The following is a 5,917-nucleotide window of genomic DNA, read 5'->3' as shown; positions in this document are numbered from 1 at the left end:
AGCAGGGATTCTTCTGTCTCCTGAAAGAGGTTAAAGGGGTAATGAAGAGAACCCTAGTCTGGCTCAGAGGACTTACTTGTGGCCCCCCAGCCCAGCCAGTGCCTGTTGTGTGATGGCGGGCAGACCTTGTCCTCCTCTGGGCTTCTGTCTCATCAGCAAGATGAATAGGTTGGACTCAGGGTTCATGTTTCCATTAGGCATCTTGAAAGGTTTTAATTTCTTCTCAAGTCAGAAGGAACCCCCCCCCCAAATTTAGGCTGTAGAAATGTTACAGGGTGTGTGTGCATGTGTGCTAAGTCCCTTCAGTCGTGTCTGGCTCTGACTCTTTTTGACCCCATGGGCTGGGGCTCTCCATAGTCATCCTGTAGCTCATCTGTCTATAGGATTCTCCAGGTAGGAATACTGGAGTGGGTGGCCATGCCCTCCTCCAGGAGATCTTCTTGACCCAGGGATCATACTCGGGTCTCTTGTGGCTCCCGCCTCGCAGGCAGATTCTTTACTGCTGAACCACCTGTGTAGTATAAATGTATTTATTCAAAGTCATAAAATGCAGTTTTATTATGGACATTTTTGCATGTAGGGGCAGGGGCTTACAAAACCTGTCCTGCAGTCTCTGTTGGGCTGGCTGACCCCCGAGGTCCTTCCTGTCCTAATCGCAGCTGATCTCCAAACTGTCAGCTCCTGGCTCATGGTGTGAACTGCTTCAAGCCCACCAGCTCCTCAAGAGCAGGGCTTTGTCTTGCCAGGTCCCCCACGCAAAGGCCCACCATCTACCTAAGAGCTGGGTGTTGGTGGTGGACCCAGGAGAGAAACCTGGAGTTTTGAGCTTCCCAATGCCCCAGGCTGCTGCTTCCTCAGGGCAGAGACACATGAAATCTCTTCTCCTCTGAGTCCATTCAGGCCTGGCCCTTGGGTCCCCTGTCTTAGCTCTTGAACCCCACCCCAGCCCACCCCACCCCACCCTGCTTTCTGCTTTCTGCCCCCATGAGCTACTTTGGAAGGGTTCTGGGAAGGGCTCCATGCAGCCCCCACATGACAGCACTGCCTCAGGGATCAGCCCTGGAGGGGCCCCAGTCCGCGGGGCCCCACACCCACCGAACCCCTCCAGAGCCCCGGTTTGTAGTTGAGTAGCCTCACCACCAGGTGGCAGGCTTGCTCTACACACGTGCCTTGGCTGGAGCATTTGCCTGGCAATGGCGAGGGGTGTCCGAGGTTGCCAGATCCGCCTGCGGCCCGCGGTGTCGAGGCCTTTGTGGGTGGCTTTAGAAGCAGGGCTGAGGCCTCTCACCTTGGCCTTGAACTCCTGCTGAGATTCTGGCTCCGAGAGGACCTTGGTCTTCTGCAAGTGCCTTCAGGCGGCTGTCAGACATCTGACTGGAGAGCGCCCCCTAGAGTAAGGAGGGCTGAGTTGCCACCCTTTGAATGAGTGTGTGTGTGTGTGTGTGTGTGTGTAAGGATGTGTAGGTGGGACAGAAATGGACCTCTTACCTTCCCAGGCCTCCCAAAATCTTGGCCCAGGAGAGAAAGGTAACCCACCTCTTAGGCTATTCCTGCTCTGGGCAGGGCAGCCTGAGTGGTCCTCCACCACTGCCGGCCCCTCTGAGCAGCTGGTGTCGGGGTTTGCCGGATGTGGGGTGTGGTGCTCTGTCCCTCCGGAGCACTGGGCTCTCCCTGAGGGACCCGGGGAGCCAGGGGTCAGGCCACACGGAACCTGGGCCGTCTCTTTACCAGGAGGGGGAACAGGAAAGGATCCAAGCCTGGGTCAGCTGCAGACCGAGAAGAGATGAGAAGAGAAGTGGAGAAGGAGCTGGCCCTGCAGCAGGAGTGAGGCCGCAGAAGTCTCAGCCCTGACTTCCTGAAGAAAGGGCGTGGATCCCCCCTGCCCATCGGAAGATGAGGGAGGGCTCAGCCTCACCTGGAACGGCTTTTTCCGGGGAATGGTGGGTTCTCCCCAGGACCTGGCATGCTCGTGGGATTCCTGAATGGCTTCCAGAATGCCCTGCCACCAGCCAGGCCCAAGCCCCACTGCACTGTTGACTCACACCCTTCATTCTGTGCAGCTTCCTGTCTGTCCTTCAGCCAAAAGCCCAGAAATAAACCCTGTCTCCCTCACCGGCTGGAGCTCCCCCTCCCCCTTGTTTGGGCTGGTTCGGGGCCCACCCCTAGCCCTGCCCTTCTCTCCTGGTCTCTGCTTCTGTTTCAGAAACAATGGGGACCTGTATGGGCCAAGTTCCTCCCTCCCCACAGCATTGGATTTTGAGAGCTGATCCGATGAAGCCCTGGGTGCTGTGGCTCCTTGGGGCAGGAGGAATCAGCCGGGCCTGGGAGGGGAGTCAGGGCAGGCAGGGATGCTCCAGTGTCCCGAGGTCTCCTGCTCTTACAGTTCACAGCGTCATGTCTGAGCCAGAGTCCGACAGACACAGAGACAGGGAAAGAGAGGCAGAGAAGGAGGGCCTGGGAGGGGGATTAACTGGACAAGCAGAGAAAGAGAGATTGGGGGATGCAGGGTAGGGTGGCAGATGGAGAAGCAGGGGAAGAGAAGACAGAGATGGAGAGAGGAGAGAGAGAAAAGAAGGGGACAGAACCATGCTTGCCAGAAAAAGGAGAAAAGATGGAAGTGAGATAAGTTGCAAACTGGGAAGGAGGAAAACAAAAAGAAAACACCCAAAAGACCGAAAAGGATAAAAACATGGACATGTACAAACATGGGTGTGAACAGTTGTGTGCTTGTGGGTGGATACACACTCACACACAGCTTCTGGTCACTGTCCCGGCCCATGGCTGCTCCTGCCTTTGTGTCTCCATCCCCTTGACCCGCCTTGGGCTCCTGAGAAGGGTGTGGCCTCCAGGTGACCCCTCTCTGATGACCTGCCCCCGCCCACCCCTGAAGACACTGCCAGTGAGCCTAGGATGCGCAGAGGGTCCAACGTCTTTACGCCTCACACTTGTCGCCCAAAATTGGATCCAACCGCCTCTCTCCCTTCTTCTCTTCCTCCTAGTTTCCTTAGTAACTGACGGTTCCCCAGCGAATTCCAGACCCGGGTGACAGACCGCTGTCACTGTCACAGAAGCTCTTTCTTTCTCGGAACTGTCCCCCCACCTTTTCCCCCACTCCACCAGATTCACAGTCTTGGGCGGGGGCGTGAGGATGCCTGGGTAGGCTCGGGGTAATTAAAACATGTACCATTTATTCCATAACAGGGAGCAGAACTTTAATTACTCACTCTGAGGGTGAGGGCGTGAGTCAGAGAGGTAGCTGGTGGGGAGGGGGGTGGTCGCGGAGGGGGCCTGGGCGCGTGTGTCTGCTTTCCGTCTTGCCTTTCCATTTGCCCAACTCGGATTGGAGAGGTGGGAGGTGGGTCTGGGGAGGCAAGGGGGTGCTAAGTGAGTGTGTGGGGGAGAAGCAGAGGGTGAAACCTGCTTGTGTTCATTAAGGCAACACAAAACTGGGAGCCGTAATAATAATTAAATTAATTATAAAAGCAATTTGCTTTTGAAAATTTGATTTGACAGCTTACTAGTGGCTGCACTGATCTAGCAGCTCCGGCTTAAAAATAGTCAGAACAAAAAAACCAACTAGAAGAACCATCAGCTAATTTTAATTAGATGCCAGGATTGGTAAACAAAATTCCGCACCACCCTTTCATTGTGGCTGACTTCGATTTAAGGAGATGTCGGGATTGATTTTGGAAAAGGCCAGGGAAGGGAAGGTGCCTTTAGGAGAGGGGATGGAGGCTCTGGGAGGTCTGAGTGAAGGCAGCTCCTTGGGGGATCTGGTCCCTTCGTCCCTACCCATCTGGGGAATATCTGCTCAAGGGGGTGCTGGCCACTCCTCCTCGATTCAGAGAGTGACTTGCTGCGTGGCCTTTGCTGAAAGCAGAAGGGACTCTGCTGCGTGTGTGTGTGTGTGTGTTGGAGGGGGGACACCAGAATTCACTGAACCGGAAGAGACAGCTAGAACGTTGGCCACACTCCTGCTTCTGCCTGGGCGTTCAGGAGAACGCCTGAGGTCTTAGGAAGCTGCTGCGTTGTCTGAAGCTGTGATTCTGGCCGGAGGAGGCTGCGGTCTCTGGGGACCTGAGTCTCCAGGCACCGCTGGGACCCCCTGCCTCCCAGGGCCTGCGTGGCCATCTTTAGTCCCCCTCTCTCTCCCCCGATGTGCACACAGCCCCGTTTCAAGAGCGAAACTCCTCCCTGTCTGGGTGAAAGCCTCTGCCTCCTGGTGCTGTCACTGCCGGCCCACGGCTCCTCTCCCCACGCCCTCCATACCTCTGCCTCATCAGGCAGGGCCTTGATCCACGCCCAGGTCCCTCCCGACATCCACACTGTTGACTGGAACAGAGGACCAGTCTTGACCTACCCTACTCTCTCGTCTAGCTTACCTGCCTCTCTCTCTCCCCTAAACCCAGTGTTGCCCCCACCCCACCAGCCCGTCTGACCCTCTGCAGGCTCACCTTCTCTTATGGCCAGGGATTCCCTGGCTTTCCTTGTCCCCTTTGGCCCCTGCAGTGCGGCCACGGTGGACACCACACACGCTGGCTGCCCCCATTTGCGGTCATCTCTGTAGGGTCAGGATGACCCTGTCTCAGGATGCGGTCACCTGGCTTCACTCATCAAATTTCCACTGAGCTGGCTGACTCAGGCTCCGGGTGGGGCAGGTGGGGCCGGGAAGGGGGCAGCCTGGGGCCCCCACGCTCAGCTTAGAGTTCACGGCACAGTAATTATATAACCTGCCCCTTGCCTTCCCTGCTGCTCTGGGTCCTGTTTTTCTAATCACTCAATAGGCATTTCCACTTGAAAATCCCTCTGTCATTTCAAAACCAGTGTTTGAAACAAGATCCTCCACCCTCTCCTGCCCCACCACCACACACACACACACACACACACAGATTTTTCTCCTAGCAACTTGATTTCTATGTGGCTCACCACACCTCTCCCATCACCCCGTTTTCCCTAGACCTTGGTGCCATCCTCCGTTGCTCCCTCTTCTGGTCTTCCAGGTTATAATGAATCAGCAAGTCCTGGCTTTTTCCTTCCAGTTCTCCTTCCCCTCTGTTCCCTGGGGTACGCCCGGGGGCCAGCCTACTCTCCTCCACCTTGAGCAGCGCCAGTGACTCATAGGTCCTCTCCTCAGCACCAGGTGCTATCGCAAACCCCTTGCGGTGGAGCCCATTGGGGTGCCCCCTCTGCCCTCCTGCAGTGATCTCACCTGTGAACATCCAGGCACCTTCCCTTCACTCCTGCACCCAGCCGATACCAGATAACTCTGAGAAGATGCACAGGAAAGAGGCAGGCTGGATACACCCCCACCCCAGAAGTCATGAGCCCCAAAGCTGAGAAAAGCAGTTGGGGAGGAATTAAAGTCACAGGAGTTAGGCAATGTGGGGTTCCTGGGAAAGGGGCTGGGGCTGGGTCATGGGCAGGGACCTCAAGGAGTGGAGGGTAAACTAGGGGCAAGAAGCAGTAAGGGCTTGAATGAGAGGTGGGATAGAGTCATTTTCTCTGGAGCAAAATTTGGGACTTGTGGTCTGACAAGAGTCTGATGCTGAGAAAGTGCTGGAAAGTTAGGGCTGTGATGATGACATCAGAGTGGGGCGAGAGAGGCCCCACTAATCCCAGAGCCGATTTGGAGAGACGGGCCCTGAGAACTGAGGCGGCCGCCCCCCTGGGTGCGGGGTGTGGTGGGGGGGAAAGGTGAAGGAGAAAAAGTCAGCCGTTCTGACCTCACTGATTACAGACTGTGTGACTTCAGGCAATTGCCTAATCTCTCTGAGCCTCAGTTGACTCATTTGTGAAATAAAGAAGATTATAGTGGGATCTCCAAAATCCTTGTGAGGATCAAAAGGAGGAACAGGTGTGCAGCCCCTAGGTGCGTTCCTAGAACACAGTCCCCGTTTGCAGAAAACTGCATTATGAC

The 5,917-nt window shown here is 55.8% G+C and overlaps 1 non-coding gene across 1 annotated transcript; it reads left to right on the top strand.

Moving 5' to 3' along the window:
* Positions 1–1,628: 1,628 nt before the first annotated feature.
* Positions 1,629–1,719, top strand: LOC133227240 (Z6 small nucleolar RNA). Its single transcript, XR_009729789.1, has one exon. It is a non-coding gene; the product is annotated as a Z6 small nucleolar RNA (small nucleolar RNA).
* The last annotated feature ends 4,198 nt before the right edge of the window (positions 1,720–5,917 follow it).

This window comes from Bos javanicus, chromosome 15 (assembly GCF_032452875.1).
Source record: "Bos javanicus breed banteng chromosome 15, ARS-OSU_banteng_1.0, whole genome shotgun sequence".
Taxonomy (NCBI): domain Eukaryota; kingdom Metazoa; phylum Chordata; class Mammalia; order Artiodactyla; family Bovidae; genus Bos; species Bos javanicus.
The sequence above is the reverse complement of the archived record's forward strand: the minus strand, read 5'-3'. Positions and strand labels throughout refer to the sequence as shown.